The sequence below is a fragment of the Pseudophryne corroboree genome, unplaced genomic scaffold, assembly GCF_028390025.1.
Source record: "Pseudophryne corroboree isolate aPseCor3 unplaced genomic scaffold, aPseCor3.hap2 scaffold_172, whole genome shotgun sequence".
Lineage (NCBI taxonomy): Eukaryota > Metazoa > Chordata > Amphibia > Anura > Myobatrachidae > Pseudophryne > Pseudophryne corroboree.
Window position 1 is genome coordinate 78,829 of NW_026968356.1, and position 13,138 is coordinate 91,966.

The following is a 13,138-nucleotide window of genomic DNA, read 5'->3' on the forward strand; positions in this document are numbered from 1 at the left end:
CATTGTGGCAGGCACAGGTCCCCATTTTACACATAGCGGCAGGTACAGGTCCCCATTTTACACATTGTGGCAGGCACAGGTCCCCATTTTACACATAGCGGCAGGTACAGGTCCCCATTTTACACATTGTGGCAGGCACAGGTCCCCATTTTACACATTGTGGCAGGCACAGGTCCCCATTTTACACATAGCGGCAGGTACAGGTCCCCATTTTACACATTGTGGCAGGCACAGGTCCCCATTTTACACATTGTGGCAGGCACAGGTCCCCATTTTACACATTGCGGCAGGTGGTGGAAGGAGGGAGAGAGAGAGAAAGAGAGGAAGGGAGAGGGGCTGACTTACATTTGAAGCGGTTCTCGCCGCTCTTCAGCCGCCTCTCCCTCCTCGTCTGCGCGGCTCCCTTCTCCCTCCTCCGACGGGGTTTCGTTGAATGACGCGTTTGCGCCGTGACGTCACGACGCAATCGCGTCATTCCGCGAAACCCCGCCCCCCCCCCAAGCTGGGCACTCGGGAGAAGGGGGTTTCATGGCGGCGGCACCGCGGGCCATCAGACGAGGTCTGGCGGGCCGGATTTGGCCCGCGGGCCTTGTCTTTGACACCCCTGATCTACAGTATGGCGGTGTGGATAATGAAATGGTTATCATTACTGCCTCACAGCACTGATTCCCACCATGGTCCTAACTGTGTGGAGTTTGTATATTCTCCTCATGTTCCCCTTTATAGTATATAATGTAATGAGCCTCCCCAGTGTTGGACTGGGGAATGAAAGGCCCACCGGCGGAATGCAGTGGCAGTTGGCCCATGCTTAAGTGGGTGGCTAGCATTTACAGTACAGATGGTGTAATGGTTAGCGTTGCTGCCTTACATCCCTGAGACACTAAGGTCATAGGTTCAATTCCCACCATGGACCTGAGTGTGTGGAATTTGTACAAACTACACTTGCATGGGTATTCCAGGTTCCTGGTAGGTTAATTGTTTCCCAACAAAAACGTAGCACCTAGTGTATACATGGGCAGACTAGATGAGCCGCCAAGTGGTTCTTATCTGCCGTCACCATTAGAGAGCACATGTTATGATACCCTTGATAAATATATGTAGTAAATGCTATAGAGCAGTGGGTCACAAACTTCTTTGAATCCCGGCGCCCTAGAGTATCAGAATTTTTTTATTTTTTTTTACGGCACCCCTAGGCCAAAAGTTTCTTACTGAGAAATGTAGAAAGAAATATTACATTAAGTAAATTGTGTTTATATGTCATCCTCAGGTTCCAATGTGTGGTGAGGGACAAGATTTGCTTCTGTTTGTCCACATATTTTATGATTGACAGCCACCAGCACTGGTTTTGCCTATTACATTGACCATAAATAATTTTAATTGGTCATGGACCATTAATCCAAGGCACCACTGAAAGTGTCCCAAGGCACCCCAGGGTGCCACGGCACACAGTTTGAGAACCACTGCTATATAGTATAGTAGAAAATACACCATAGTCATGTGCAGTATAATGTAACATATGTATAATGTACTGCATAGTAAAAGTTCACAGATTGGAAACTGATCCCAAGAGTTTAGGGTGGGCCCCACTGTGGGTTTCCCCTGTACACCTGAGGGCCAGTACAACCCTAACCCAGCCTCCTGTATAGAATGCAATGTGTCCCCCATGGACTCTGAGCCAATAAAGCAATATGTAGCAACACTGAATGAAGAACCTAATTAAAGTAAAAGCTGTTTAAGTGAGAAATGCATTTTCATTTTTTTTATTATGTATTATTTTTCCCCCAACCCTGGTCTTACACAAAGGGAAGATTTAAAACAAAAAAAAATGTAGGGAGATGACCTTGGAACCATCACCTGATGTTGGAGTATGTGGGTAGATGTTCATCTTAACAGCCACACACACTCCCCGATATGCTTAATATTTTCAATCTTCTTATATGTCACTTTATATCATGAACATGTAGGCTTAGGGAGAGTTGGGTTCTTTTTTCTAAATTGTTTTTTATATATACAATGTATATATACTTTATTCATTTATAATGCTTACTATATGCTAATCACTATTTCTTGATTCCTATATGTCAATTACGCATAAATAAAGTGCAAACATTCATCATTTAAAATCACAATGCATTATGGGTAAACTGATTTGCATATGCAAATTATGTTGACCGTAATGCATTATGATAAACTATATATATATATATATATATATACACACACACACACACTGCTTATATATATTCAAACATACATCTACAGCAGGGGTGTCAAACTCAAATTCATCGGGGGCCACATCAGCAGTTTGGTCCCCATCAAAGGGCCGGTTGTATCTGTAGGTCTATCCAAAATTTACCGCTCCACCTGCCTTATATGTGCCCAGCCATCTGCCCCCTTTTAAAGTGCCCAGCCATGTGCCCCCTTTTATAGTGCCCAGCCATGTGCCCCCTTTTATAGTGCACAGGTCCCCATTTTACACATTGCGGCAGGCACAGGTCCCCATTTTACACATTGCGGCAGGCACAGGTCCCCATTTTACACATAGCGGCAGGTACAGGTCCCCATTTTACACATTGTGGCAGGCACAGGTCCCCATTTTACACATAGCGGCAGGTACAGGTCCCCATTTTACACATTGTGGCAGCACAGGTCCCCATTTTACACATTGTGGCAGGCACAGGTCCCCATTTTACACATAGCGGCAGGTACAGGTCCCCATTTTACACATTGTGGCAGGCACAGGTCCCCATTTTACACATTGCGGCAGGCACAGGTCCCCATTTTACACATAGCGGCAGGTACAGGTCCCCATTTTACACATTGTGGCAGGCACAGGTCCCCATTTTACACATAGCGGCAGGTACAGGTCCCCATTTTACACATTGTGGCAGGCACAGGTCCCCATTTTACACATTGTGGCAGGCACAGGTCCCCATTTTACACATAGCGGCAGGTACAGGTCCCCATTTTACACATAGCGGCAGGTACAGGTCCCCATTTTACACATTGTGGCAGGCACAGGTCCCCATTTTACACATAGCGGCAGGTACAGGTCCCCATTTTACACATTGTGGCAGGCACAGGTCCCCATTTTACACATTGTGGCAGGCACAGGTCCCCATTTTACACATAGCGGCAGGTACAGGTCCCCATTTTACACATTGTGGCAGGCACAGGTCCCCATTTTACACATTGTGGCAGGCACAGGTCCCCATTTTACACATAGCGTCAGGTACAGGTCCCCATTTTACACATTGTGGCAGGCACAGGTCCCCATTTTACACATTGTGGCAGGCACAGGTCCCCATTTTACACATAGCGGCAGGTACAGGTCCCCATTTTACACATTGTGGCAGGCACAGGTCCCCATTTTACACATAGCGGCAGGTACAGGTCCCCATTTTACACATTGTGGCAGGCACAGGTCCCCATTTTACACATAGCGGCAGGTACAGGTCCCCATTTTACACATTGTGGCAGGCACAGGTCCCCATTTTACACATTGTGGCAGGCACAGGTCCCCATTTTACACATAGCGGCAGGTACAGGTCCCCATTTTACACATTGTGGCAGGCACAGGTCCCCATTTTACACATTGTGGCAGGCACAGGTCCCCATTTTACACATTGCGGCAGGTGGTGGAAGGAGGGAGAGAGAGAGAAAGAGAGGAAGGGAGAGGGGCTGACTTACATTTGAAGCGGTTCTCGCCGCTCTTCAGCCGCCTCTCCCTCCTCGTCTGCGCGGCTCCCTTCTCCCTCCTCCGACGGGGTTTCGTTGAATGACGCGTTTGCGCCGTGACGTCACGACGCAATCGCGTCATTCCGCGAAACCCCGCCCCCCCCCCAAGCTGGGCACTCGGGAGAAGGGGGTTTCATGGCGGCGGCACCGCGGGCCATCAGACGAGGTCTGGCGGGCCGGATTTGGCCCGCGGGCCTTGTCTTTGACACCCCTGATCTACAGTATGGCGGTGTGGATAATGAAATGGTTATCATTACTGCCTCACAGCACTGATTCCCACCATGGTCCTAACTGTGTGGAGTTTGTATATTCTCCTCATGTTCCCCTTTATAGTATATAATGTAATGAGCCTCCCCAGTGTTGGACTGGGGAATGAAAGGCCCACCGGCGGAATGCAGTGGCAGTTGGCCCATGCTTAAGTGGGTGGCTAGCATTTACAGTACAGATGGTGTAATGGTTAGCGTTGCTGCCTTACATCCCTGAGACACTAAGGTCATAGGTTCAATTCCCACCATGGACCTGAGTGTGTGGAATTTGTACATACTACACTTGCATGGGTATTCCAGGTTCCTGGTAGGTTAATTGTTTCCCAACAAAAACGTAGCACCTAGTGTATACATGGGCAGACTAGATGAGCCGCCAAGTGGTTCTTATCTGCCGTCACCATTAGAGAGCACATGTTATGATACCCTTGATAAATATATGTAGTAAATGCTATAGAGCAGTGGGTCACAAACTTCTTTGAATCCCGGCGCCCTAGAGTATCAGAATTTTTTTATTTTTTTTTACGGCACCCCTAGGCCAAAAGTTTCTTACTGAGAAATGTAGAAAGAAATATTACATTAAGTAAATTGTGTTTATATGTCATCCTCAGGTTCCAATGTGTGGTGAGGGACAAGATTTGCTTCTGTTTGTCCACATATTTTATGATTGACAGCCACCAGCACTGGTTTTGCCTATTACATTGACCATAAATAATTTTAATTGGTCATGGACCATTAATCCAAGGCACCACTGAAAGTGTCCCAAGGCACCCCAGTGTGCCACGGCACACAGTTTGAGAACCACTGCTATATAGTATAGTAGAAAATACACCATAGTCATGTGCAGTATAATGTAACATATGTATAATGTACTGCATAGTAAAAGTTCACAGATTGGAAACTGATCCCAAGAGTTTAGGGTGGGCCCCACTGTGGGTTTCCCCTGTACACCTGAGGGCCAGTACAACCCTAACCCAGCCTCCTGTATAGAATGCAATGTGTCCCCCATGAACTCTGAGCCAATAAAGCAATATGTAGCAACACTGAATGAAGAACCTAATTAAAGTAAAAGCTGTTTAAGTGAGAAATGCATTTTCATTTTTTTTATTATGTATTATTTTTCCCCCAACCCTGGTCTTACACAAAGGGAAGATTTAAAACAAAAAAAAATGTAGGGAGATGACCTTGGAACCATCACCTGATGTTGGAGTATGTGGGTAGATGCTCATCTTAACAGCCACACACACTCCCCGATATGCTTAATATTTTCAATCTTCTTATATGTCACTTTATATCATGAACATGTAGGCTTAGGGAGAGTTGGGTTCTTTTTTCTAAATTGTTTTTTATATATACAATGTATATATACTTTATTCATTTATAATGCTTACTATATGCTAATCACTATTTCTTGATTCCTATATGTCAATTACGCATAAATAAAGTGCAAACATTCATCATTTAAAATCACAATGCATTATGGGTAAACTGATTTGCATATGCAAATTATGTTGACCGTAATGCATTATGATAAACTATATATATATATATATATATATATATATATAGATATATACACACACACACACACACACACACACACACACACACACACACTGCTTATATATATTCAAACATACATCTGCAGTATGGCGGTGTGGATAATGAAATGGTTATCATATATATAAATATATGTAGTAAATGCTATAGAGCAGTGGGTCACAAACTTCTTTGAATCCCGGCGCCCTAGAGTATCAGAATTTTTTTATTTTTTTTTACGGCACCCCTAGGCCAAAAGTTTCTTACTGAGAAATGTAGAAAGAAATATTACATAAAGTAAATTGTGTTTATATGTCATCCTCAGGTTCCAATGTGTGGTGAGGGACAAGATTTGCTTCTGTTTGTCCACATATTTTATGATTGACAGCCACCAGCACTGGTTTTGCCTATTACATTGACCATAAATAATTTTAATTGGTCATGGACCATTAATCCAAGGCACCACTGAAAGTGTCCCAAGGCACCCCAGTGTGCCACGGCACACAGTTTGAGAACCACTGCTATATAGTATAGTAGAAAATACACCATAGTCATGTGCAGTATATTGTAACATATGTATAATGTACTGCATAGTAAAAGTTCACAGTTTGGAAACTGATCCCAAGAGTTTAGGGTGGGCCCCACTGTGGGTTTCCCCTGTACACCTGAGGGCCAGTACAACCCTAACCCAGCCTCCTGTATAGAATGCAATGTGTCCCCCATGGACTCTGAGCCAATAAAGCAATATGTAGCAACATTCATTCAGAAGAACCTAATAAAAGTAAAAGCTGTTTAAGTGAGAAATGCATTTTCATTTTTTTATGATGTATAATTTTTTCCCCAACCCCGGTCTTACACAAAGGGAAGATTTAAAACAAAAAAAAATGTAGGGAGATGACCTTGGAACCATCACCTGATGTTGGAGTATGATGGTAGATGTTCATCTTAACAGCCACACACACTCCCCAATATGCTAAATGTTTTCAATCTTCTTATATGTCACTTTATATCATGAACATGTAGGCTTAGGGAGAGTTGGGTTCTTTTTTCTAAATTGTTTTTTATATATACAATGTATATATACTTTATTCATTTATAATGCTTACTATATGCTAATCACTATTTCTTGATTCCTATATGTCAATTACGCATAAATAAAGTGCAAACATTCATCATTTAAAATCACAATGCATTATGGGTAAACTGATTTGCATATGCAAATTATGTTGACCGTAATGCATTATGATAAACTATATATATATATATATATATATATACACACACACACACACACACTGCTTATATATATTCAAACATACATCTACAGCAGGGGTGTCAAACTCAAATTCATCGGGGGCCACATCAGCAGTTTGGTCCCCATCAAAGGGCCGGTTGTATCTGTAGGTCTATCCAAAATTTACCGCTCCACCTGCCTTATATGTGCCCAGCCATCTGCCCCCTTTTAAAGTGCCCAGCCATGTGCCCCCTTTTATAGTGCCCAGCCATGTGCCCCCTTTTATAGTGCACAGGTCCCCATTTTACACATTGCGGCAGGCACAGGTCCCCATTTTACACATTGCGGCAGGCACAGGTCCCCATTTTACACATAGCGGCAGGTACAGGTCCCCATTTTACACATTGTGGCAGGCACAGGTCCCCATTTTACACATAGCGGCAGGTACAGGTCCCCATTTTACACATTGTGGCAGCACAGGTCCCCATTTTACACATTGTGGCAGGCACAGGTCCCCATTTTACACATAGCGGCAGGTACAGGTCCCCATTTTACACATTGTGGCAGGCACAGGTCCCCATTTTACACATTGCGGCAGGCACAGGTCCCCATTTTACACATAGCGGCAGGTACAGGTCCCCATTTTACACATTGTGGCAGGCACAGGTCCCCATTTTACACATAGCGGCAGGTACAGGTCCCCATTTTACACATTGTGGCAGGCACAGGTCCCCATTTTACACATTGTGGCAGGCACAGGTCCCCATTTTACACATAGCGGCAGGTACAGGTCCCCATTTTACACATTGTGGCAGGCACAGGTCCCCATTTTACACATTGTGGCAGGCACAGGTCCCCATTTTACACATAGCGGCAGGTACAGGTCCCCATTTTACACATTGTGGCAGGCACAGGTCCCCATTTTACACATTGTGGCAGGCACAGGTCCCCATTTTACACATAGCGGCAGGTACAGGTCCCCATTTTACACATTGTGGCAGGCACAGGTCCCCATTTTACACATAGCGGCAGGTACAGGTCCCCATTTTACACATTGTGGCAGGCACTGGTCCCCATTTTACACATAGCGGCAGGTACAGGTCCCCATTTTACACATTGTGGCAGGCACAGGTCCCCATTTTACACATTGTGGCAGGCACAGGTCCCCATTTTACACATAGCGGCAGGTACAGGTCCCCATTTTACACATTGTGGCAGGCACAGGTCCCCATTTTACACATTGTGGCAGGCACAGGTCCCCATTTTACACATTGCGGCAGGTGGTGGAAGGAGGGAGAGAGAGAGAAAGAGAGGAAGGGAGAGGGGCTGACTTACATTTGAAGCGGTTCTCGCCGCTCTTCAGCCGCCTCTCCCTCCTCGTCTGCGCGGCTCCCTTCTCCCTCCTCCGACGGGGTTTCGTTGAATGACGCGTTTGCGCCGTGACGTCACGACGCAATCGCGTCATTCCGCGAAACCCCGCCCCCCCCCCAAGCTGGGCACTCGGGAGAAGGGGGTTTCATGGCGGCGGCACCGCGGGCCATCAGACGAGGTCTGGCGGGCCGGATTTGGCCCGCGGGCCTTGTCTTTGACACCCCTGATCTACAGTATGGCGGTGTGGATAATGAAATGGTTATCATTACTGCCTCACAGCACTGATTCCCACCATGGTCCTAACTGTGTGGAGTTTGTATATTCTCCTCATGTTCCCCTTTATAGTATATAATGTAATGAGCCTCCCCAGTGTTGGACTGGGGAATGAAAGGCCCACCGGCGGAATGCAGTGGCAGTTGGCCCATGCTTAAGTGGGTGGCTAGCATTTACAGTACAGATGGTGTAATGGTTAGCGTTGCTGCCTTACATCCCTGAGACACTAAGGTCATAGGTTCAATTCCCACCATGGACCTGAGTGTGTGGAATTTGTACAAACTACACTTGCATGGGTATTCCAGGTTCCTGGTAGGTTAATTGTTTCCCAACAAAAACGTAGCACCTAGTGTATACATGGGCAGACTAGATGAGCCGCCAAGTGGTTCTTATCTGCCGTCACCATTAGAGAGCACATGTTATGATACCCTTGATAAATATATGTAGTAAATGCTATAGAGCAGTGGGTCACAAACTTCTTTGAATCCCGGCGCCCTAGAGTATCAGAATTTTTTTATTTTTTTTTACGGCACCCCTAGGCCAAAAGTTTCTTACTGAGAAATGTAGAAAGAAATATTACATTAAGTAAATTGTGTTTATATGTCATCCTCAGGTTCCAATGTGTGGTGAGGGACAAGATTTGCTTCTGTTTGTCCACATATTTTATGATTGACAGCCACCAGCACTGGTTTTGCCTATTACATTGACCATAAATAATTTTAATTGGTCATGGACCATTAATCCAAGGCACCACTGAAAGTGTCCCAAGGCACCCCAGGGTGCCACGGCACACAGTTTGAGAACCACTGCTATATAGTATAGTAGAAAATACACCATAGTCATGTGCAGTATAATGTAACATATGTATAATGTACTGCATAGTAAAAGTTCACAGATTGGAAACTGATCCCAAGAGTTTAGGGTGGGCCCCACTGTGGGTTTCCCCTGTACACCTGAGGGCCAGTACAACCCTAACCCAGCCTCCTGTATAGAATGCAATGTGTCCCCCATGGACTCTGAGCCAATAAAGCAATATGTAGCAACACTGAATGAAGAACCTAATTAAAGTAAAAGCTGTTTAAGTGAGAAATGCATTTTCATTTTTTTTATTATGTATTATTTTTCCCCCAACCCTGGTCTTACACAAAGGGAAGATTTAAAACAAAAAAAAATGTAGGGAGATGACCTTGGAACCATCACCTGATGTTGGAGTATGTGGGTAGATGTTCATCTTAACAGCCACACACACTCCCCGATATGCTTAATATTTTCAATCTTCTTATATGTCACTTTATATCATGAACATGTAGGCTTAGGGAGAGTTGGGTTCTTTTTTCTAAATTGTTTTTTATATATACAATGTATATATACTTTATTCATTTATAATGCTTACTATATGCTAATCACTATTTCTTGATTCCTATATGTCAATTACGCATAAATAAAGTGCAAACATTCATCATTTAAAATCACAATGCATTATGGGTAAACTGATTTGCATATGCAAATTATGTTGACCGTAATGCATTATGATAAACTATATATATATATATATATATATATATATAGATATATACACACACACACACACACACACACACACACACACACACACACACTGCTTATATATATTCAAACATACATCTGCAGTATGGCGGTGTGGATAATGAAATGGTTATCATATATATAAATATATGTAGTAAATGCTATAGAGCAGTGGGTCACAAACTTCTTTGAATCCCGGCGCCCTAGAGTATCAGAATTTTTTTATTTTTTTTTACGGCACCCCTAGGCCAAAAGTTTCTTACTGAGAAATGTAGAAAGAAATATTACATTAAGTAAATTGTGTTTATATGTCATCCTCAGGTTCCAATGTGTGGTGAGGGACAAGATTTGCTTCTGTTTGTCCACATATTTTATGATTGACAGCCACCAGCACTGGTTTTGCCTATTACATTGACCATAAATAATTTTAATTGGTCATGGACCATTAATCCAAGGCACCACTGAAAGTGTCCCAAGGCACCCCAGTGTGCCACGGCACACAGTTTGAGAACCACTGCTATATAGTATAGTAGAAAATACACCATAGTCATGTGCAGTATAATGTAACATATGTATAATGTACTGCATAGTAAAAGTTCACAGTTTGGAAACTGATCCCAAGAGTTTAGGGTGGGCCCCACTGTGGGTTTCCCCTGTACACCTGAGGGCCAGTACAACCCTAACCCAGCCTCCTGTATAGAATGCAATGTGTCCCCCATGGACTCTGAGCCAATAAAGCAATATGTAGCAACATTCATTCAGAAGAACCTAATAAAAGTAAAAGCTGTTTAAGTGAGAAATGCATTTTCATTTTTTTATGATGTATAATTTTTTCCCCAACCCCGGTCTTACACAAAGGGAAGATTTAAAACAAAAAAAAATGTAGGGAGATGACCTTGGAACCATCACCTGATGTTGGAGTATGATGGTAGATGTTCATCTTAACAGCCACACACACTCCCCAATATGCTAAATGTTTTCAATCTTCTTATATGTCACTTTATATCATGAACATGTAGGCTTAGGGAGAGTTGGGTTCTTTTTTCTAAATTGTTTTTTATATATACAATGTATATATACTTTATTCATTTATAATGCTTACTATATGCTAATCACTATTTCTTGATTCCTATATGTCAATTACGCATAAATAAAGTGCAAACATTCATCATTTAAAATCACAATGCATTATGGGTAAACTGATTTGCATATGCAAATTATGTTGACCGTAATGCATTATGATAAACTATATATATATATATATATATATACACACACACACACACACTGCTTATATATATTCAAACATACATCTACAGCAGGGGTGTCAAACTCAAATTCATCGGGGGCCACATCAGCAGTTTGGTCCCCATCAAAGGGCCGGTTGTATCTGTAGGTCTATCCAAAATTTACCGCTCCACCTGCCTTATATGTGCCCAGCCATCTGCCCCCTTTTAAAGTGCCCAGCCATGTGCCCCCTTTTATAGTGCCCAGCCATGTGCCCCCTTTTATAGTGCACAGGTCCCCATTTTACACATTGCGGCAGGCACAGGTCCCCATTTTACACATTGCGGCAGGCACAGGTCCCCATTTTACACATAGCGGCAGGTACAGGTCCCCATTTTACACATTGTGGCAGGCACAGGTCCCCATTTTACACATAGCGGCAGGTACAGGTCCCCATTTTACACATTGTGGCAGCACAGGTCCCCATTTTACACATTGTGGCAGGCACAGGTCCCCATTTTACACATAGCGGCAGGTACAGGTCCCCATTTTACACATTGTGGCAGGCACAGGTCCCCATTTTACACATTGCGGCAGGCACAGGTCCCCATTTTACACATAGCGGCAGGTACAGGTCCCCATTTTACACATTGTGGCAGGCACAGGTCCCCATTTTACACATAGCGGCAGGTACAGGTCCCCATTTTACACATTGTGGCAGGCACAGGTCCCCATTTTACACATTGTGGCAGGCACAGGTCCCCATTTTACACATAGCGGCAGGTACAGGTCCCCATTTTACACATTGTGGCAGGCACAGGTCCCCATTTTACACATTGTGGCAGGCACAGGTCCCCATTTTACACATAGCGTCAGGTACAGGTCCCCATTTTACACATTGTGGCAGGCACAGGTCCCCATTTTACACATTGTGGCAGGCACAGGTCCCCATTTTACACATAGCGGCAGGTACAGGTCCCCATTTTACACATTGTGGCAGGCACAGGTCCCCATTTTACACATAGCGGCAGGTACAGGTCCCCATTTTACACATTGTGGCAGGCACAGGTCCCCATTTTACACATAGCGGCAGGTACAGGTCCCCATTTTACACATTGTGGCAGGCACAGGTCCCCATTTTACACATTGTGGCAGGCACAGGTCCCCATTTTACACATAGCGGCAGGTACAGGTCCCCATTTTACACATTGTGGCAGGCACAGGTCCCCATTTTACACATTGTGGCAGGCACAGGTCCCCATTTTACACATTGCGGCAGGTGGTGGAAGGAGGGAGAGAGAGAGAAAGAGAGGAAGGGAGAGGGGCTGACTTACATTTGAAGCGGTTCTCGCCGCTCTTCAGCCGCCTCTCCCTCCTCGTCTGCGCGGCTCCCTTCTCCCTCCTCCGACGGGGTTTCGTTGAATGACGCGTTTGCGCCGTGACGTCACGACGCAATCGCGTCATTCCGCGAAACCCCGCCCCCCCCCCCAAGCTGGGCACTCGGGAGAAGGGGGTTTCATGGCGGCGGCACCGCGGGCCATCAGACGAGGTCTGGCGGGCCGGATTTGGCCCGCGGGCCTTGTCTTTGACACCCCTGATCTACAGTATGGCGGTGTGGATAATGAAATGGTTATCATTACTGCCTCACAGCACTGATTCCCACCATGGTCCTAACTGTGTGGAGTTTGTATATTCTCCTCATGTTCCCCTTTATAGTATATAATGTAATGAGCCTCCCCAGTGTTGGACTGGGGAATGAAAGGCCCACCGGCGGAATGCAGTGGCAGTTGGCCCATGCTTAAGTGGGTGGCTAGCATTTACAGTACAGATGGTGTAATGGTTAGCGTTGCTGCCTTACATCCCTGAGACACTAAGGTCATAGGTTCAATTCCCACCATGGACCTGAGTGTGTGGAATTTGTACATACTACACTTGCATGGGTATTCCA